General features: G+C 51.7%; 1 protein-coding gene across 11 annotated transcripts in view; it reads right to left on the bottom strand.

The window, feature by feature from the left end:
- ZNF831 (zinc finger protein 831) overlaps positions 1 to 21,523 on the bottom strand; it is a 95,104-nt gene extending 73,581 nt beyond the window's left edge. For 8 of the 11 annotated variants that reach the window (XR_013761583.1, XM_079125570.1, XM_079125578.1 and 5 more), the window contains exon 1: positions 7,615 to 7,994. The gene's annotated coding sequence lies outside the window, so the exon portion shown is untranslated. Of the gene's footprint in view, positions 1 to 6,093; positions 6,173 to 7,614; positions 7,995 to 21,310 lie in introns of those variants that run through there. The other 3 variants (XM_079125574.1, XM_079125573.1, XM_079125575.1) reach the window with 3 other exon arrangements.
- Positions 21,524 to 21,749: the final 226 nt, after the last annotated feature.

The following is a 21,749-nucleotide window of genomic DNA, read 5'->3' as shown; positions in this document are numbered from 1 at the left end:
GGATATATAAAGAACTCAAAAACGTAACACCAAAAAAAAAAAAAAAAAACCCATTCAATAAATGGGCAAAGGAACTGAACAGATACTTCACAGAAGAAATACAATCGTTCGACAAATATATGAAAAAATTAAAAGTACACTGAGAGTTCATCTCACTCCAGTTTGAATGGCAATTATCAAGAATACAAGTAACAATAAATGTTGGTAAGGTTGTGGGGGGAAAGTACACTCATACATTGCTGGTGGGACTGCAAATTGGTGCAACCACTCTGCAAAGCTGTATGAGGATTCCTCAGAAAACTTGGAATGGAACCACCATTTGACCCAGCTATCCCACTCCTCAGTCTATACCCAAAGAACATCCAATCAGCATACTGCAGTGACAACAGCCACACCAATATTTATAGCAGCTCAATTCACAATAGCTAAGCTATGGAACTAACCTAAGTGCCTTTCAACAGATGAAGAGATAAAGAAAACGTAGTATATGTACACAATGGAATATTAGCCATAAAGAAGAATGAAATCATGGCACTTGCCAATAAATAGATGGATCTGGAAATTATCATGCTAAGTGAAATAAGCCAATCCCCAAAAACCAAAGGCCAAATGTTCTATTTGATATGCAGATGCTAACATACAATAAGTGTGTGTGTGGGGGGGGTGAGAATAGAAGTTCACTGGATTAGACAAAGGGGAACGGAGGGAAGGGAGGAGGATGGGAAGCAGGCGAGCAGTAAAATGACTCGGACATCACTTTCCCATGTTCATAAATGAATACCCGTCCAGTGAAACTCCACTTCATGTTCAACCACAAGAATGGGATTCTAATTAGAATAAGTCATACTCCGTGCCTGTACGGTATACCCAAATACACTCTGCCACCACGCATACCTAAAAAGAACAAATGCATTAAATAAATGTAAGTAAAACGGCCATTTGGATCCACAGTCTCGCGCTCCTCTCGTGGGAAGCAGAGCGTTAATCAGGAGGGAAGGTGACCCTGCAGGCCGGATGAGGACGTCGTACTGGACCTAGAAACGGACCGCGACAAGCCACCCTGAGCCTCCCTTGTAAGTGGCAGTAGCCGTCCCTACAGTGGCCGCGACGAGCAGCCTTCCTCAGCAGGGAGACATCTTTAAAGAGGTTGCTGCGCCCAGAGCCAGACTTCCGCACGAGCCCGGGGACAGCACCCAGGACACAGAGGGGCCGGAGGGCCCTGCGGACGCACATCGGCCGGAACCGGGACAGGTGAGACGCGTTCTGAGGCTGGCTGCCCAGGAGGCCACGAACAACCCCTGCGGTTCCACCAGGTCCTGTGGGCGCCTTGCCAGAGCCTCAGTTCCGTGCGTCGGCTGCGCGGGACCGTGTGGCTTCTGTGGTCTCCTAGGTGGCTGGCAGAAATCTGGAAATGCGGTGACCTACGTTTAATAGGATCCACATGCCAAGGCTCCCGACCCCTCAGGAAGACCCAGGAGCACCTTCCTCACCAGGGAACTGGAAGTTGTGGAGCAACCACTTTCCGCTCTATGGCCACTCCTGCCTCGGGCTCAGGAGGACTGCAGGGATGTCGCCGTGGAGAAGAGCTCCCTCATCTCTAGGTGGGAAGGATCCCCGAGTAGGGGTTGTCGGAGGTAAGGTGGGCCTGTCGGCCACAGGCAATGTGGACATGCCGGCAATCGGATCACCATGGCTGAAGGAATGCTGTCCTGAGGACTGGACGGCTGGGCAGCCTCCTAGGACATCACTTGATCTACACAGTTCCTGTTCCCAAGCACAGGAACAAGTGACCGGAGCTGAGTCTCCAGATGGAGAACCAGGGCCTTTTGCCCGGTTTTCAGAGCCAAGTCAGTCCACAGACCTGCAGGCCCTTGGTTGAAAGGAAACCCGGTTCCCTTGACAGAGGACGCTGAACCAGGGCCACCGGGACACACCTCCCTGAGGGACCTGCAGCCACACGCCAGGGTGACTGACTTGGAGGTAAAGCAGAAGCTCAAGCACTTCACGGGTTACCAGGTGCCCGAAAGGGTAAAGAAGCCAGAGCAGCGGAGGCTCTGCCTGAGGGCAAGGGACACCAGGATGGCCCTTGAAGAAGGTCAGAGATAGGAACTGCCCCCTCACACCCAACCACACAGTTGCTGAGGTGACCGGGGTGGCTTGCATGTGTGCTCTGTGAACCGTCCAAGAACCAGTTCATTTCCCGGCCTGCGTGGTCACCACCTCTCTCTCAGACGGTGAGCACAGTGCTGAGTTCTGCCAACAGAAGAGAGCAGAGGAATACTGCAGGGTGGAACCCCAGTCCTGCTCTGCTCTGGCAGAGTCCACAGGCACCGGCCACTCCTCCGTGACACCAGGAGCCCCCAGAGAGTCTGCCATGGCCGGAGCATCCAGAGACCAGCACACTACCCATCCTGCAGACCGCAAGCTCTGAAGACTCAGGAAGTCTGTCCCTACCCTCGGGACTGCTGCCTGCCGTTTGCCCAACGACTCCAACAAACGTGAATCTGGCCAAACTGACCTGGTCCTCAGCTCCCCAGCGGCAGATCACATCTTCTTCCCTGAGATCTGAATTCCTTCTCATTCATCCTTGGGTACCCTCTCCAGCCTGGGGTACTGAAAGGAGCCTCCTTGTTTCTTATAGTCACGATTCGTGTGGTTAATCACTCTTATAATCGTACCACTCTTGCTTAAACTTCTGTGTGACTTCAACTTCCTGATTGGATCTAGACAGCTACCCCAAGATAGACCATCCCCCAGGTCACCAAATAACTTAAACAGAGTTGGAGAATGGAAATGATACAGGTGTGTTCTCAGTCCACAGCGTAACAGAGAAATCATAACAGAGAGACAACGGGGAAACTCCAAATACTTAAAACTAAACAGTATGTTTCTAAATAATTCATGGGTCAAGGAAGAAGTCTCAAGAGTCATTTTTAAAAATACACCCATGTATGAAAACAAAAATACAACATCTCAAAATTTGTGAAACACAGTTAAAACAGGGCTGAGAGGGAAATGCATAGGGCTGTGTGCCTACATTTGAAAAGACAGTGTTTCCAGTCAAAGCTCCGAACCCCATGCCAATCGGGTGAAAGCAAAGCAAAGCCTGAAGCAAGCAGAAGGAAAGAAGTAACAGACGCGGGGGAGAAATCGATGCAATTGAAACAAAAATAATAGAGAAAATCAATGATAGAAAAAGTTTGTTCTCAGACAAGATTGATAAAATTGATTTAGAATCTCTTCAAAGACAAATGAAAAATTAGAGAAGACGCAGCCTGTCGATCGCAGGAACAAGCCAGGGGCCATCACTACAGACCCCCGGGCATTAGGAGGCTCAGGAGGAAGCTGCTGAGACAGACCCGTCCTCCAAGAAGCACAAGCTACCCAGAATCCACCGCATCTGAAGCAGACAGTATGAATAGCACTGAAACTTCCCAGATGGAACCTGTGATTTTAAACTCCCACATCGGAAGTCCCCAGGCCCTGATGTGGATGATCCTACCCAACTTTTAAAGAAGAGCCAACACCAATTCCATATAATCTCTTCCAGAAAACACAAGAGGAGAGCATACTTTCCAGGTGATTTTATGACCCTAGATATCATCCTGACACCACAGAGCATGAGAAAAGAAACTACAGGCCGATATCCCTTGAGAATATGGATGCAAACCCTTTCAGAAAGCATTAGCAATGGAATTCTATGATATGGAAGAACTGCACACCATGATCAGGGGCTCCAAGGGCGCATGAGGAACAATCCACCCCACCGGCAGAGTAAGGAGAAACTATCCCATAACCATACCAGACAACACTCATTTCCTGAAGAAACATCTCTGAAAAAGAGCAATAAGCCAGAGGCTGAGGCAGGAGGATGGCAAGTGTGGCTAACCTCATCTGGTAAGTCAGGCCCCAAGCAACTTAACAAGACCCTGTCTCCAAAAAAGGGCTGGGGATGTGGCTCAGGCGGCCCTGGGTTCAATCCCCAGAACAACAACAACAAATAGCAACAGGAATGTTCTTAATGTGATTAATAGCACTGACATGATCGCAGAGCTAACATTACGCTCAGTGGTGAAAATGGAGTTCTCTCCCCGAGACGACAGCAAGACAGAGACGTCCCTTCTCCCCTCTTGGATCCAGCGGTTCCTGCAGTTCTAGGCAGGGCAGGAAGGTGGGAAGAGACCACAGGGAAGAGTGGAGTTGCCCCTGCTGGTAGGCGACTTGACTGTCTTTGTAGAAAGTCCTAAGGAATCCCACCCCCAAAACCCTCCTGGAACTAATAAGTGAAGTCTGCAGGGTACAAGACCAGCTCGTGTCTGCAGCTAGCCGTGAATCAGGAAACCAAAATTAAAAGCACAACGCCTTTTCCACTCACTCAAAAAAATAAATAAAATACTTAGGCGTAAATCTAGCCAAACATGTGCAAGACTTATATGCACTGACATGCATATATGTACCCATAAAACACTCATGCATGGACTTTAAAAAATCCCTAAATAATAGAAAGGCAGATTGTATTCACAGATTGGAAGATTCAACATAGTAAAAATGTCTGTTTTCCCCAAATTGATATACAGACTTCATGAAACTCCCATCAAAGTCCCAGTAAGATTTTCTAAAAAGCTAAAATTTATATAGAAAGGAAAAGGAACTAGAATAACTCAAACAATGTTGAAGAAGGATAATATAGTGGGAGAATCAGTCTACCCGACTTGAAAATTTATTATAGAGCTACAGTAATCAAGACCGTATTGTCAGAAGGATAGACACGGGGCTAGATCAGCCGAACAGAAGAGGAATAATAGTTGCGGAGGAGAAATCCAACTGCATAAATATGCCCAACTGACTTTTGACAAAGTTGCAAAGCAATTTTGTAGCAAAAAGCACAGTCTTTCAACAAACACCGGTGGAGCTAGTGACCCATTGAATAGGAGTTTCTAGACGTGCATGAGCCATACAAGAAAAACTGGTAAGTTTCACCTCATTAAGATGAAATCTCTTTACTATAGAGAAATCCCTTCTTATAATAAGAGAATAGAGAACGCTAGCCAGTGTCCTGGAGAAACTATTTGCAACAACATGTCTATCAAAGGACTCCCATCTAGAATTTAGAAAAACTAAAAGTAAAAAAAAAAAAAAATCCAAGGACAATCCATTACGAAATGAGCAAAAGACAGCAGAGACAAATCGCCAGGGAAGACAAACCTGCAGCAAAAGACACACGAAAAGACATTCACCGTGGTTATCTACCAAGGACATGCCACTTAAAACCACGAGGACACATCTCTGTACTCTTGTCAGAACACAACAATAAAAAATGCTGGCAAGGACATGGACATGGTCATGCTGGGTGTTCGCTGCTGTGAAGGAAAGCAGCACAGCCATCCCAAGAGGCACAACTAAACACGCAGCCAGCCATCCACCCAGCAGTGGTGCCCCTGGACGTTCTGCCTGAAGCCCAGGAAACATGGACACGTGAACACCTGTTTGTGAATGCTCACAGTGCTGGCTTTGTGATGGCCCACAGCGGGAGTGAGCCCTGACGTCCTTCGACAGATCGATGCTTAAACCAACTGCCGCACATTCCACAGCAGAATATTACTCAGCAATTAAAAGGAACAAGTTTTGGATGGATTTCCAGAGGAATCATGCTCAATGAAAAAGGCCAATGCCCAAAGTCTGCATATGAAACCATGCTCTTATATCACTTTCCTGAAATGACCAATTATAAAACTACAGACCAGATTAGTGGTTGCCAGAGGTTAGGAGGACAGGAAGGGCAGGAGAAAGTCAGTGTGGCCACGGGTCCAGGCAGGGATGGAAATGTTCTCTACCCTGACTCCATCGCTGTCACTATCAGACCGTGACATGGGGATTCTGCCATTGGGGAAACTGTAAAAGGCACACGGACTTTGCTTTGTTTCCTCCACTTCTTTGTGAATCTACAAAAAGTCTATTTTTTTTAAAATCATAAACAAACGGAATCAAAACAAGAGCGACGTTCTCAGTGCGAGTCAGCGTTACCCCACTCGGCACCTAAACCTGAAACCCTGCCTGGCCATGGGCACTTTTCCTTCCTGCACATACGCTCACGTTCAAAGGAAGTTCGCGTTGCTACCGTAGATGGAAAAGCTTCAGACTGGCTGTGAACCAGAAGGCATCGCACAGAAGGCACAGTTTCGGAGACAGACCCTGGAGGGGCCGCCTCGGTGGACGGCGGCGTGCGGCGAGGCCTCCTGCCCTGTGCCCAAGTCAGAGCTGTGGAATCTTCTCAGTGTGAACTTGCAGAATGGTTGGGCCCCTGGGTCACACCAACCTCACAAGGGCCGCACGGGCCGTGGAGCCGCGGGCCTCGGGACAAGGCCCACCTTTGCCCCTTTGCTACCTACAAACCCTGTGACCTTGGAAGAGTCACTGGGACGGGCCCTGCTGCTTTCCTTTTCTCGCAGCGGGCCCTGGCTCCTTTGTTGAAGATCAGAAGAGATTCAGATGTGACCGTTGGCACAGAGTGGGCTCCCCAGGAGCCTGCCCCTCATCAGGCACCAGCCCCCACCCCTTTCCCAGCCTGGATCTCTGCGGACATGATGCTGTTCTGCCTGCCAGGAGAAAGGTCTCTCTGGCTGGTGACCCCTGGCCCCTGGCCGTGAGCTCATTTCCCCAGGCAGCTGTACCGCGGTCACTGAGGTCCTTTCAGGTTACCCTGCTCATGTGGAGCACCCCCGTCAGGACCGGCCCCTTCCCCAGCTGCCCAGCTGGCTTCTGGGGTCTCTGATCGGCATTGGCCTGTGGTCCCGAACACAAGCCCCGCGGGGCAGCAAAGTTGGGTGGTTCAAGGCACGTTCTTTCAGACTGGCCCTGCGTTGACGCTGCACTTCCCCCTCTCCGTGGTTATCACCCTCTAGGTCGCATCCTGTCCCTCGCTGCATTTCAGCAGATAAGATCTCTGGTGTCACTCTTACAGAAAGATTTGCTGCGGGAAAGTAGAGCCATGTTACCACTCAGAACCTTGCTCCCACGCTTATGAGATCCCACGGCTTATGAGATCCCTCCAGCCTCAGCTATTTTGGAGGCTGGGAAGCTAAATATGTGGATAAATACATGGTTCCTTGGCCCCCATAAATCTCACTGAAAAATGCCACCCTTGGGTGACTGATTGGCACAGCTGCTATAAATAGCATGTCTACCAAATACCTTGATAGTCAGATTATACTCTGTGTTTAAAACTCGGGCGCTAACATAATGTACGTTTTTAACCAATTCACATCTTCAATTTAATTAGGTCCATCATTGGGGGAAAAACAGCTTATAAAGCACTAAATTTCCTTAGAAATGTTTTTCATGTTTAGCAGAACAGGGATTGTGAGGCTGGTTTCCGACAGCCATTATAAATTGCAGTAAATATTTTGACAAAGCAGACAGCGGTGGTAGGCACACCAGAGAATCGCTGCGCTGGGTCAGACCCAGTCTCACGTCGCATTCCTTTTTAACTGCAGGTTTGGAGACAAATATATCATTAGGAACACAGGGTGAGAGAGCTTGATGGTAAAAAAAAAAAAAAAAAAAAAAAAAAGACCTAGCACCTTCTGTATGCTGTGCCCTGGGACCATCACCTACCTTTATGAAGAGAGGTGCATTTCCCATCAAAGACACACCAGTTCAGACCCAGATGGTCTGGCCTGGCCTTGAGACAACATCCACTGGTCCAGAAAGGACCCCAGGCCAGCTGCACAGAGGAGCGCTGAGCGGGGAACTTCGCCACTCTCTGCAGCGGGCCTGCTCCTCTGCCGAGAAGGCGTCTGATGTCCTCTCCCGTCCCTGCTCTGTGGGCAGCATCTCAGAGCAGAGAGACATCCACGCACCTTAGAAAGTAAAATCAGAGAAGGGCCTCCCCTTGCTCGGCCTCTGATCAGCTCTGTGTTGAACTGAGAGAAGCACCATTTTGGGTGACCTGGAAGAGACTCGAGCAGAGATGAAACTTGTGGGGTTCAGAAAAAGGAAGTCAATTGTTGTCTGTATGTCACTTAATGTGATGGTGGCCACCCTTAGAAAACAGGAAGAGAGAGAAGCAGAAACCAGAAAAAAAAAAAAAAAAAAAATACAGACACAGCTCAGGTCTTCAGTGATGTGGTTATTGATCTAACAACCCATAAATGGAGGCTGCTGACCAGAGAGGTAGGTGTGCAAATTACTTCTTTACAAATGAGGCCGTTCTGCACAGGTAGGAATGAGAGCCAGGGTGTGCGTCTCCCTGGAGATGGGGTTAACAGAGCCTCCGCCATGACCCTGGAGGTTTCGAGGGCTCAGAATGAGCATTTCCATTGCAGGCAGCCATGGCCAGGGGTGGGGAGCAGCCGCGGTCACTGCGAGGCTGTCTGTATTAATAATTTTGATACTGTGCTCACTATGGATTTGTTTGCATTGATTTCTATTTTTAAAACATTGGACCTAGTTATGAGCTTGGTGATGAGTTTCTGCCTTTAGTTTTGTTCCCCAGGGGAGCCTCTCTGCTCCTTCTGCAGGCTGAGGTCTACTCTCTGATCTTGGAAGGTCTAAAGACATGAAGGAGTCAGAGAGTTATGAGAAGGAGAGACAAGACCGGCAAGGGTGGCAGGGTCTCCCAAGCAGCTGCCATGCCCACTCCCCTCAGGGCCCTGGCCACTTGCTCCCCTCCGCCTTAACCAAGGACATCCTCAGGAAAGCATCTGTCTCCAGATCTTTAAAAGACTTCCGTTTGCCTCTCTTCCCCTAAGTTCCAGTCGGAATGCACTTTATCGAAATGAATTAATGGAAAGGTTCTCTGTACAAAGCTACTTTATAAATAAAGCTTTTGGAGTCGGTTTGATTAAAAACAAAGTATAGGATATGGACCACATTAGAAGAATGCGGGCCTCCAGGAGGCAGGACAATCATGAGGCAAGAAAAGGGGAGGAGGTTCTGATGCATGTTACTGGACAGGGGAACCTTGAGACCGTGGAGGCACATAAAAGAAGCCAGACTCTGGAGGCGGCCACCACAGTGGCTATGTGGCCATGCTGCCCCCTGTCTGCACTCTGAAGTGGTGAACTGCCTCCTCGTGTGAGTTATGGCCGAGTGGTAAAGCACACACCCTCCACGTTTGACTTTTCTAAGCACCATGGTGGCCTTGGACCATCCACAGCATGCAACAGTAGCCAGAGAGCAGAGCGCCAGGCCAGTCACCAAAGAAAAAGAGAAATGATTTTCAAAGAATCAGCTCACTTTCTCTGGCCTCTTTTTCCAAGGAAACAAACAAAAAAGATAAATAACTCCCTTGCCCAGAGCACAGCTCTTTGGCAAATTTCAGCCTGTAGGACTGTTCTTTGAGACAAAACTACCACACGTGGCTAAATGGACAAGCAGCCAACCACCAGAGGACCCCGGATGCCGCTATGTCCGAGGGACGTGGGTGTGAAGAATGCACACTCACTCAGGGCCACAGAGGCACAGAGGCGGGGAGCCAGGCGCAGACGCAGGATGCTCCCTCGCCTTGGGGGAGTTCAAGCTCCGTCCCCAGGACCCTCCCCAGTTCCACACGTGCAGCCACATGGCAGAAAGTCACCAGCAGAGCCTTGCCAAGCACAGTCGCATGACGTGTCTGAAAGGACAGCTGAGACAAGGGGCTCAGCACAGCCTCACAAGCAGGCAGGGAACTGGGTATCACCTCTCGGTGCCTGGGCAGCCACATGAGTGACAACTGTCAGACATAGCTCCACAGCTCCTCCAGGGCTCAGCCCTGTCTCCACACCCTGCTGTTGACCATGCTCTCCCCAGAGACTGGACTCCTGACCCTGAAAGTATGCGTTGAATAAATGAACAGGGGGATGAATGTTCTCATCCATCTCAACATGCTCCTGGGAACCATGGCCACAGCGAGAAGAGACCTCCCAAGTCCACTCACGACGCACAACTGTTGCTTCTCTTCTGCTGACGCTTCCAAGACGCACCCTCAGCACACAGCTGTGCTTCTGTGTCCCCGCCCTTCCCTGGTTTGTCTGACCCTCTCACTGGCAACCTGGGCACCTGTCTCTGCCCACCAAGTACCCATGTGCACTCAGCACGTTCTGCTGAAGGAGCCCAGAACCTCTGCGTGGCACAAAGTCAGCCCTGGCCAGCATCTGCTGAAAAGGAGTGTACCAGGGCCCTCCCTAAGGACCTGGCCTAGGGAGACTTGAAACCAGGGGGGACCCGCCTGACCAGGCAGCCAGGAAGGCTCCAGACCCTGGCCAACACTCCAAGGTGGACTTCTGCTTCGTTTGCACATTCACGACAGCTTTACTCTCAGCCGGTCCCCTGTGGGCTTTGGTTCCCTTAAGGACCTCTGCACAGGTCCCTCATTGTAAGAAGGGGATCCCTATTACCCCTGCATGAGGAAAAGCGGGCCTGTACCTGTTGAGCCCCTTCAGGAATAAGCATGGCACAGAGGTGAGACCGCCTGCTGGTTGTGGCTGTCCTTTTTCTGTGCATATGGAAATGTGGAACTGGATGAGCCCCCTGCAATTATCTGTCTCTTCCTCCTGTCCTCGGGGCCACTTAAATGATGTTTTTACTTAAAGTGTGGTGCCTCCAGCCAGTTTTGATTGTCCATGGTAATGGGGGTCAAGGATCAGCTGAATGATTGAAATGGAAACTTTATTCCCACTGAGGGTTTCTCTCCTCTCCACCTCCTGCCTTACTGTCAAGCTCCCAGGCCAGAAGAGGGGCACCATATGGGGCGTAAGGGTCACTGGGCAGCAGGTCCCCATCCTTACACCCCCAGGACCTTGCTACTAACTTGTAGGGTGATGATGAACAAGCCCTGGACTCCCTGGGGTCTGAGGGAAGGGCCACAGGTTGGCTCTCATGCCCAGCTGGGTGCCGTCTCCATTCATATGGATGACATGGTCCTTCGAATTGACTTGCTTTTATCATTTGATGTGCCCCAAGTTGTCGTGCTAGCTGATAGGATAATAATATACTTTTGTAGTGTCCGTTAAAATAACTCGGAAAGTATTGCACTTCTTTTAAAAAGCTGTATCAAGGGGCGGCAACAACCCCAGCTTGCATCTGAGAGACGCGGGCAAGCATGAAAGGGTAGGGGGGCGTGTGCACCAGCCCTGAAGTCCGCTGACCCACCTCTTCTCAGCTTTTCTGCAAATCTAACAGAATTCCAAAATAAAGTTTATTAAAAGGATCACAAATCCCCAGCACCTCCTCAAAGAAGGTAAAAAGGGAAAAGGGAAAAATAACACAAAAACTCTCCTGGGGTTTGAACACAGCCTTGGGTCCTGACTGCACTTCTGAATTTTCCGATACATTAAGCAACTGTATGAGCTGCATTTGGGCTGGTTTCTCTGGCCCAGACCCCCTCTGGGGACAGCTAAGTGAGCAAGTGGGCGATGGATGATCCCTGTCGCCATTACCAGTGGCTCAGTGGGCACAGAATGTGCAGAACTCTGCCAAGACACTGTCCTTTCGACCGCAACACAGCTGACCCCTCTCACCTTCTCCGACCTGCTACCTCCCTCTCCCAAAACAGCCCAGCCTATTTGGGAAACCAATGCCCCTGGGCCCTTTTTGGATTTGTTCCTCTCACGTCAGGTCCACAGAGCTGGCTCCATCAAACTGGCCGACGGCTGTAGCACTCCGGGGAAGGGACACGGTTTCTCCTGCCGGGACACCAGTCTTCCCCCTCTGGGAATCGCCCCCTGCAGTTCAATCCTGAGTGATGGCACCCTGTGCTAAAGTGCCCAGGTGGCCACAGGAAAGCCCGCGGCAGGCCAGGCAACTTGTTTCCCTAAAGTCGAGGTCCTATTTGGGGAGCACATTGTAGCTCCTGAGCTCTTGGCCACCCGACCTTTAACCCCAGAGTTAAAAACAAAGCCCTCACCACCCGCTGGCCTGAGCCTGTCACACAGATCACTGTTTCCTAGGTTCATTTTTTAGTCCAGAGGGAAAAAGTCACATTGCAACTGTACTGACAAAGGCTGGCTCCCCATCTCCTTTCTGAGAAGTTCCCTAGGTAAGGAGTTCGTTTTCTTTCTTCTTCTTCTTTTTTTTTTTTTTTTTTTTGTGTGTGTGTGTGTGTGTGTGTTAAACATGACGGGAATAGCACTGTGTGCAAAGACCCCGCCACACCCATGACTTGGGGGCTGGCTCATCAGCCAGCGACTCTTGGATGTATTCAGAAAAATCAATATGTTTAAACATTTCAATAAACAAACTAAAACACAGATTTGTGTATCGGCCTCCGCCAGCTGCCTCCCGAGCCAAGGATGCCTTTGTCCTTGTGAACCAAATGACGACTGTTCCTCCATCCAGGTGCTGGCCTGAGACCCTGGCCCTTCCTGGGCTTTGCTCTTCTGCTTGGCCTCCAGCTCCCATCCTAGCTCCACTTCCAGCTGTTGGTCCTCTGGGTGCTTTCTTCCGGAAGCCCCTCAAACTCCGGCTGGAAAGGAGCAGGGCTCCAATGATAAGCCTCTGGGATAGAGTTCAGAATCCCACCCACACCCGAAGGAGAGAGCCAGCATGACCTCTGTCCACTCTTCCTTGACCGGGACGCCAGTTCCCACTCCCCGGAACACTTGTTTTCATTTTTATTATTTTGTTCCTCTTTTTGAAAACCACTTTATCGAAGTATTTATTCAACTTTCTGAGAGCAGAAGGAAACCTGCCTTCGCAACAGCAAAGTTGGAGCCCAAGGGCACCTTTTACCAGAGGCGAGCTGGGCTCAGAAGGCCTCACTCTCCCGTGGGAGCCAAGGTGGCAGGAGGACCTGGTTCGAGGGGGTGGGGAGCGAGGAGGTGGTGTTCAAAGGCACAGAGCCTCAGGACGCAGCAGGAATTAGCTCCAGAGACCTACTACGCGACAAATACCAGGAGCTGGCCATACGGTAGTGACCACTTCAAGTCTTTCATGAGGGAAGGTCTTATGTTAGGGGTTCTTACCACACCTCGTAATGAGGCTGGGCTAACAGGGTGATGGGTAGACCCGTGGTCTTGATGGACTGTACAGTTACATACGTACGACTTCTGACAGGGCTCCATTTTTAGTGCTGGAAATTAAGCCTTTGGCACCAAGAAAAGGATGAAGCTCATCTGTGCACCCTCCAGGTCTGCCCGCCTCACACCACCAGGCGAGGGCTTCCTACCACGTCTTCCAAGGCTGGACCTGAATGGACACTCCTCAGTGGGGAGAATTCTCCTCTGCCCTCGGGGTCCCCAGCTGATCTCTTACCAGTGTCCAGAGTGTCCAAAGGCTGAGACACTCCTGGAAAGCCAGCCAAGGGCGCTTCAGGGATCATCCCGCTGAGCAAGGCCATGTGCGCCCTCCCGCCTCCCACACTCGGGCCGACGTGGCTGCCTGGTCTCAGTCCTCTTCCCACAGTTGCTCATCTAAGAACTGCCTCGCCCGGGCCTCCAGGGCCATCGTTCCCTCAAAGATCTAGCCACTGAGCTCAAACCAGCTAGTTCTGAAGATTCCGGAGCAGGGAGAGCTGACCAGCTCATGAGCAGGATGGGAACCAACCCGCCTCTCACTGCAGCCCCTGCCACCACCGGAACACCAAGGTGCAGTTATGCTCTTCAGGCACAGCGTTCCGAGCAGCAGCAAGCAAACGCAGACACACACACAGGTGCACGTGGACGAGAGGGGCAGAGCGCCGTGTGCCTGGCCTCGCCCACTCGCCCACCTGCTGACAAGGGCTCCAGCTCTGTCCACTCCATTGCTTGCTTCCTCCTGCCTCTGAGAGGGTTTTATCTTTGCAGACTGTTCTATCATCTTTTGTGTAATGCATAATCAAGATAATCGGAGAGAAAAACAATGACGAAAACCAAACAGGCAGATTCTAACAATTTTTTTTTTTTTTTTTTAAAAAGCAATTACAGAAGAAGTCACGAACCCTCCCAGGTGTCAGAGAAACTGCGTCCAATAGTTACTCACTCGTTGGACAAACACGGATGGGCTACCAACCCAGGTCCACACTCTGCTTGAGGCCACAGGACCAAGAGAGAAGGGGACAGCGAGGTCACTGCCTCCTGTGCTGACACTCCATGTTAGGTAAAGATGGTACAAGAAGGAGGAAGCTAGACAACAACAAGTGCTGAGCAAGAGGGCCGAGAGGGCACCTTCGCCTCCCTGGCAGAGCAGGAAGACCGAGCCTCAGGACGTCTGAGGGCAGCAGGAGCGGGCGGAGGGAGCAGTGAGCACAGAGGTCCCAGGCATTTACTGGCAGGTTGCAAAAGCCAGCATCAGGCCCGTGGAGAGCACAGAGAGGGCAGCCAGAGGGGAGGCCAGGGACAAGTGACAGGGAGAAATCAGATTCCAAGGAGCACGGGATCTGACACGGAGGTGGAGAGAGCATGAGAGAGAAATCCAGGGGTCAGAACAGGAGAACTTTCCACGTTTTGACAAAGAGGGACGTGGGGTTCCGTGAGAAGAGAGAAGAGGGCACAGAAAAACAAAGAAGAAATCAGGGTTATGAGACTCTGCGGAGCCTCAACGTGCATCACGCTTCTTCACGACGCAGGAGTAATGCAAGCAAGTCAAGTACTCGCGTGATCCAGTGGCTTTCTGTTTACTGCTCCAAATCTAATGTTCAGAAAACCGCTCACGTGAGTCCCAGTTCCCAAAGGGCTACATATGCATTCTAGAGACTTACCACCCTGCATGGAGATACAATGTGTGCATCCTTGGAGACCGGCCAGGTTCTGGATGCATCTGTTTCCCCAGCCCTGAAGTGGGAAAAACAGACCCAGACCTTGCTCCAATGTCCCACCCTCTATAGGGTATGACCCGGCCACCAGGTGTTGGGAGCCACGGCCACCGCTTGGGTCCCCAAGCCCCAGGCTCCACACTGGCGCCCTTAGAACAGTGTATTGTCATGACTGGTTTACATGTCAGTCTCTCTCACCAGACTATGCACTCTTTGACAAAGGAGACAAAAATCTAACTTTCTTAGCCTGGTTCCAAGTAAGTACTTGGTCAGCAATTGTCAAATGAAACCCCTCTTCTTTGCTGGGAGAGCAAAAATTGTGACTTTTTCAAAGAAAGAGTTCACTATTGTTTCAAAGAAAGAGTTCACTACTGTAAGAAGTAGCACAGCAGTGGTTCTCTCTCAAGACCACAAGGCCAAAGCCTCATCCCGCCCTGCCCTTGACCTTCTGAGGTTCCTCCTGAGGCCCCCACCCCACTGCCTTGCCCTTCCTGGTGGGTGCTGGTGGCCCTTGGGACTGTCAGGCATGCTCTCCAGACTTGCAATCAGGTCTTGGCTGCAGGAGGCCCAAGCTGCCTGGGCAGAGTCCAGCACAATTAAGCACTTCACCTTGTGTGCCTTGGCACTGGCTGCTCCGTGAAGCAATACACTGCTTCTGCCAAGCCCTTGGCTCCCCAGGGATCCACCCCGTGAGGATGCGCCCAACCCAGTGAGGAGCGCCAAACAGAAATCAGGACCTGACCTTCTCAAAAGTCAGGCAGTGTGTCTTAAGCATGCTTAATATCTTGTTGACTGCTTCCTGTGCTCTTTGGGCCCAGTTCCTCAGGATTTGGCTCTGATGGAAAGAACTCGGAGCCCAGGGGCGGGAGCCAGTGCACATGTTCTCTGAAGCAAGGGTGGTGGGAAGCCAAGCGGGATGCTGACCTCAGGAACAGGGTCTAAACAAGACACCAGTGAGGCCCTGAGTGCACTGTGCTGAGGACAGTGCTGGGAGCCAAGTAGGACTTGGGTCAAAGTCTGTAGGCCACAGTCGCCTACTCTCACCCACACCCCAGGCAGAGCCGTCTATGAGGTTGCCGGAGGGATATTTTTCAACAAGATTATGTGCACACATCCTGCCCTGGTTAGACCTACCAGCAGCCCTGATGCCCTTGGGATAAAGAATGTCCACTGGGCCCGTGGTCCCACACGCACCAACCTCAGTCTACCTCTCAGCCCCACTTCCTGTCACACACAGCCCAGTCACACGCTGGTCTTTCAGGTTCTTGAACTCCTGTGCATGGCAGGGTCCCCAGAGAGCCACACAATGGCCCCAAATGCTCTTTGAACCACTCATTTGCTCCGACTGAAACTTCTCAGATACTGTGCCCTGACCAGCTCAGAAGCCACCAGCCCATCACAATTGTGATTAAACTATCAGATACAGCACTGCTTGTTTAATGTTGCTTAATGATGCAGTTCCCATAGGGCAGCAGCTTTTCCATCTTGTTCTCAGGCAGGCAGGCATGGATGGATGGATGGATGGATGGATGGATGACGGATGGATGAACAGGTGGATGGACGATGAATGGACCTCCCAGTCAAACTGAACAGCCCACAGATTCTCCTTCCTGCTATGCTTGTACCATCCCTTCAGCCTGGAATTTCCTTCCTTCCCTTGGTCCATATATCCAAAGCCTACCCATCCATCAAGGTGGATTCCAAAGATTGCTTCCTCAGCAAAGGCCTCAGGACGCCCTTCCCAGCTAGATATGGTCTCCCCTTGTCCTGAACCCTAGCAGCTTGGTCTCTGTGACAGTTTTTGGGTGAATCTTTACCTGCCTCACTAGAATGGGTTTAGCTTGGTTCACTGAACTGAAAGGTAATCGAAGGAAAGAGCTAACACCTATTTGACCATGAAGTCCTGGCAGTGCAAACCTGCCCTTGAAGAATTAAGGACAAGGTGCTTAAACACCCAGCCACTGCTGACGGGGTGTTATTGTGGGAGGATCATTCACAAAGTTCTCCAGTCCTGGGGCATCTCAGCAGGAAGATACCCAGAAAAAGGGATGCTTCCTTGTCTTCAGAGAGGGATGCCAGAACCCCAGGAGAGGTTATCCCAGGAGAGAGGAACCATGTGGCTTGCTGGGAATACACAGATCACAGTGGCAGGTCACGCACACGTCGACACGCCCCACAGCCTCATGCATCCACCTCCATACTCCCCCTCACATCCGCATCCACACTGAGAGAACACACGTGTGTGCATTTGCCCCAGCCTACGTGCATGGGGAAATGTGGGCTCCCAGGGTCCAGCATCCCTCGGCTGCTGCCCCTACCTGCTCCCCTGTCCCTGTAGAAGACCACGACGGCTGGACTACAAGCTTCACCCCAGGTAGGGGAGCCTGCCAGGAGGCCAAGTGTATTTGCATATAATTTGCATGTGTTGACACCGCCCTTCCCATCTCTGCGCGAGCACTTCCAAGCTAACCTGTTATTACTGCTTCTCCAGCTCACGCTGCACCCCCACCCACCGCCAGCAAAACTATGCCAGGAGACAGGCCCAGAGCTGGTGGAGCTTCGGCGACTCACACCAACCTCCCCAGCCTGCGTCTCCCCTCAGCCACAAATAACAACACACCTCTACTGAGCACGCCCGAAATGTCAGCCTGTGCCCAGAGCTGAGCAGCTGCAGGCACACAGTAGGCTGTTTATTCCTATCCGAGGGCAGGAAGCAAGGCTGGTCAGAGAAGTTCTGCCTAAAGCTCTGCGTGGACAATGTCGAGACTCCGTGGAGGGCGCCCTGTGCTCTGGTTACTGGTGGCAGCAAGAACATAAAAACATAGGATTGCAAGGCTGGATTCGAATTTCGAAGGAATGGTGGCTACCACTTCAGGGTGAGTGTGTTCTGCGCAGCCCTCCCATACTGACAAGGCGTCCGCTGTTCACCTGAAAGTCCCGCTCTAACCGGGAGTCCCGTATTGCGACCGACCACCCTACCTGGACCCAAGGCCCAGAGGCTTCTGTTAGCACGCACATCCTGTTTTCTCGCAGCGTGTACCTCCGCTCAGAGGGCACGTCTCTGCTACCTACACGTCCACTTCCAGTCCAGGGTAGGAAGGGAGGGCGGGGACCCCTGCGAGGTGAATCGAGAATTGCTGAGGGGAGAAAGAGGGAGAGGGAGACCCGAGAGAACATGTGTTTCCTAACTTAGTTAAAGATCTCCAATCTGTTCCCCTTCAGTCTCTGTGAGGAGCAGCGTTATCGCTGCGAACGTGAGGCCACGCTTCCTGTGGTGAAGGGTACGTGTGTTTTCATCAACAGAGCCCGTTTCTAGGGTTCCTCTCAGGATGTGAGGCTCTCGGTGGGTCGCAGAGGAAGAGGAGAGCACACAGGGGGGCCTGCGGGTCGGGCGGCTGCAGTCCTGGGCTGGAGCCAGGGTCTACCTGGGGAGCCTTGGCCTGCGCCAGCCATCGCCCAGCTTCCTGCCACACTGGTCCACTGGGACCCTTCCCAGAGTGCACTGGGGCAAATGAGCCTTGCCAGAGGGCCTGTCTGCAGGGGGGCCTGTGGGGCGGGACAGAGCTGGGCACCTGGGTTCAAGCCCCAGCTCCAACACTAATTTGGAACCAGTACCAAGGACACCAGGCACAGGCATGCGGTGGTGTAGGGTGAGAAGCCTTCAGGGGAGAGTCTGCTCGGCACTCCAGGGCCCTGCCACGCTGGGCTCTGCACTCTGGGGAACGGGCACTTCTGAACAGCCATGTGCTGCAGCCTGTGACACCAGCGGTGAACTTGTGCCTGGCCAGGGGGACTGCTTTCCCGTGAGAGTGTTTTGAGAGGGAGATCTTATCTCACAGGAAGATCGATGGATGTATTGTGGAGTATAATGCAACATACTTGTATTTTTAAGATAAAATACAAAAATAAAGTGTGTGCAGCTCCATTTTCTGCTCTATAAGATGGTGATGGAGAGGGCAGTCCCACAGGGCCTTGCAAAGACAGTGCAGGGACCTGAGGCAAGACCCTGCACAGTCACAGAAGGCCCAGTATGTCCTTCTGTGGGGACAGTAATTCCTGTGGAGACCAGGCCCAGTGATTAAGATCCCTTCATCTGGTTCTGCTTATCAGACTCCCATGCGCATGAGGAGGTCATGAAACAGCAAAAGGAGTCTAGACCTGGGGCACAGAGGAAACTGATGGATATTCTGTTGATTTTCTAGTGGCCTCCAGTCATCAGACCGCCAACAAAGGACAGGGGCCTGAAAGCCCTTTGCCTGTATGGTCTGCCAAGATGGGAACCCCTCCTGCACATCTGTGGCCACAGGTATGACTAGCCTGGAAGGGGCCGGAGACCCCCACCCACCAGCTCTGCCCTACATGGACATAGTGCCCCTGCTTCAGAATCCCCCCCGCACATACATACACTATGCCTGTTCACCAGCTGAAGCCACCCCAGTGAAGAAGGCTGTGAACAGTGACCAAGGCACTCAGGGGCATTCAGGAGGGCAGAGTGCACCACAGGTCCATGGTCTGAGATGTGTGGGCTCAAGACCCCAGACCTAGCTATCTGAGCACTAGGCTCGAATCAAGCCTTGAGACCTGAGACCAAAGTCAGTGCCCTGCCCGGATCACAGCCTCTGCTCTGCCCTTTATTCTCAAGAACTTCTCAAGGATTGGGAGATGACAATCCTTCCCAAGAACCTGAAAATCGGGTTGCCAATGGTCTTTGGAGCTCCTCTGTACCCAGCACAGGGTGAAAGACTCCATGGGAACGCTCTGGGCCACTCTGAAGGACTTGCCCCTGTCCAGGCCCTGTCTCGGATGGGCCAGTCAGAGACAACTTACAAAACGATGACGACTGGGGTCAGGCCTTGATGGGCAGCACACCACCACTAGCCCTCAGTGACTCATAAGAGGGGACTATCCTGAATGGCTCCAGAGAGTGTGTGGGAGGTCTCTTCTATGGGTGCCACTGGCCTGATACCGGTGCAAGCGCACCGAGCAGCTGTCCCATGGTGGACTTGCACTTGGCTCTTCATCAGTCTTCTCTGCTCAAGCTGGCCACTATCCTCTGTCCTCACCTCAGAGAGCAAGGCACCACATTAGGGTCCCTCCTTCTTGGATGTCCCTCTTCAGAGTGACCACCTTACCTCCAAATAAGAACAGGTTTTTGGGGTGCGTCAGCCCCACACAATTTCAGCCAACATCCAACCAACCCCAGCCACATAATTAGTCCCTGCTAACAGCCTATTGCACTTTGTCTAACTATATTGGAAGAGAGGCTCCCTGGCTACTTTGTCAAAGTCAGCTTGTTTGGAGGTTGGAGATTGGGGCCTCCTTCTTCTTCCTGGCAGTGGTAGAGTTGCCCCCAAAGCCTTTTTTTCTTTTTTAATTATTTTTTTTTAATTCCAAGACATGATTTGATGTCTTTTTTTTTTTTTTTTTTAATTTCAGTTTATACAGCCTCTCCTTTTTGAAAAACAAAGTATAACAATTGCAATTCTCCCTTGGCTAGTGGCCAGACATCCAAGGGCTGGAGCCAGGAGATTAACGGATACACCCGGAGAGGACAAGGTCAGAGGGCAGAACAGTCTGGACACGTGTTTGTGTCGGAGACCAGACCCTGAAGGGCCGGGGAACGCCCATGCTGCGGATGGACACCTCCAGCTTTGGTGACATGCTAGGGCCCTTCAGAACCGTGTGTGGAACATGCCTGTGACATTAATTAATGCCAGGCAAAATGTAGCAGCAGATCTTGGAAACTAAAAATAGATCTTTGCCAACTGATTCATCCCCCGACTGCACAGAACTCGGAGCCTTTTTCTCGGCTTCTCTTCTACATGAACATTACGTTATGGCCTTTTTTCTTTCTCTCCATCTTTGTTGTTCTTCCTTTTCTTTCTGTCCTTCTTGTTGAAAGGTTTCAACCTTCCGGAAGTGATGTCCCCACTCCACTACCTCCGACCCATAAACATGCTTAATAAGCAAGGAAATCACTTCTTTCCTGGCTCCCAGGGTTGTAAGCCATGTCATCTGTACTTAATATTTTCCATGCGGATGTCTCTGCCTGTGGCATCACACAGAGAGCTCTATAGCTTCATTTCCGATTACAGTCCCTTCTATTTTAAACTTTGTTGATTTCTACAAGGAAGGAAGCCTATTTCATACAGATTAGCTGGACAGCTGGATCTGATTGCTTCTGATTACCGGGCTTGGGGCCACTAGGGAAACAGGTTTCCCAAAGCCCCTTGGATGGAGAGCCATTCCACATGGCCCCCACAGCGTGGGTCACTGCACACTCCAGGGAGGAAGAGCCGGCAGCCTTGGTTGGGAATCAACAGGTCCCACCAAAGGCGGGGTCACACCTCAGTCCCACTCAGGTGCAGGGGCTGCACTGGAAGGGCGGAGGGGAGATCGGCAGCCCCTGGGTTGGGAGCTCTGCAGGCCCTGCATGGGGGCTTGTGTCAGAGACGAGAGCGCGTGTCGGGAGGGGCATCCATCACGCTCGCCTCACAGAATCCCTCGGAGGCAGCAGACCGGGTGCAATGATCAAGACCCTCGCGCCTGGCCTTGCGTCCCCAACCTCCAGGTGCACACAGACATCCCAAAGTCCTCTCTCACCTTTCAGTGGTCAGTCCACGGGCCGGGGGGGCCGCTGCTCTCTCCCGACAGCCGGTGGCTCCGGTGAGGCAGGCGAGCTGTCCCTGCTCGTCCCATCTCTGCCTCCTCGTTATGCCTCCTCTAGAGAAAACCGAGTGCTGAAGGTTTAAAAAAAGAAGAACCGTGTGTGTGGAGGGTGGTGGGTGTCGGGGTGCCGGGGCGCTGGGGGGCGGCAGGGGGACCCCGGGGGTGGGTGAGCAGCCTGCCCTGGTGTGGGTTCGGGGTAATGGCCGACGCTGGCGAGATGGTTCTCCTGCTGGAGCTGAGCGCCACGGCAGCTCTGTGTGGGCGGCAGCAGCTACACGGCTGGGTTTCAAACCATTGCACTGAACATTTGCAAACAGATAAAAAAAACAAAACCATTGGGTACGAATGGAAACTTCTGCTTTCCTTCCTCTCT

This window comes from Sciurus vulgaris, assembly GCF_902686455.1.
Source record: "Sciurus vulgaris genome assembly, chromosome: 2".
Lineage (NCBI taxonomy): Eukaryota > Metazoa > Chordata > Mammalia > Rodentia > Sciuridae > Sciurus > Sciurus vulgaris.
This window is presented reverse-complemented; position numbering and strand designations above follow the sequence as displayed.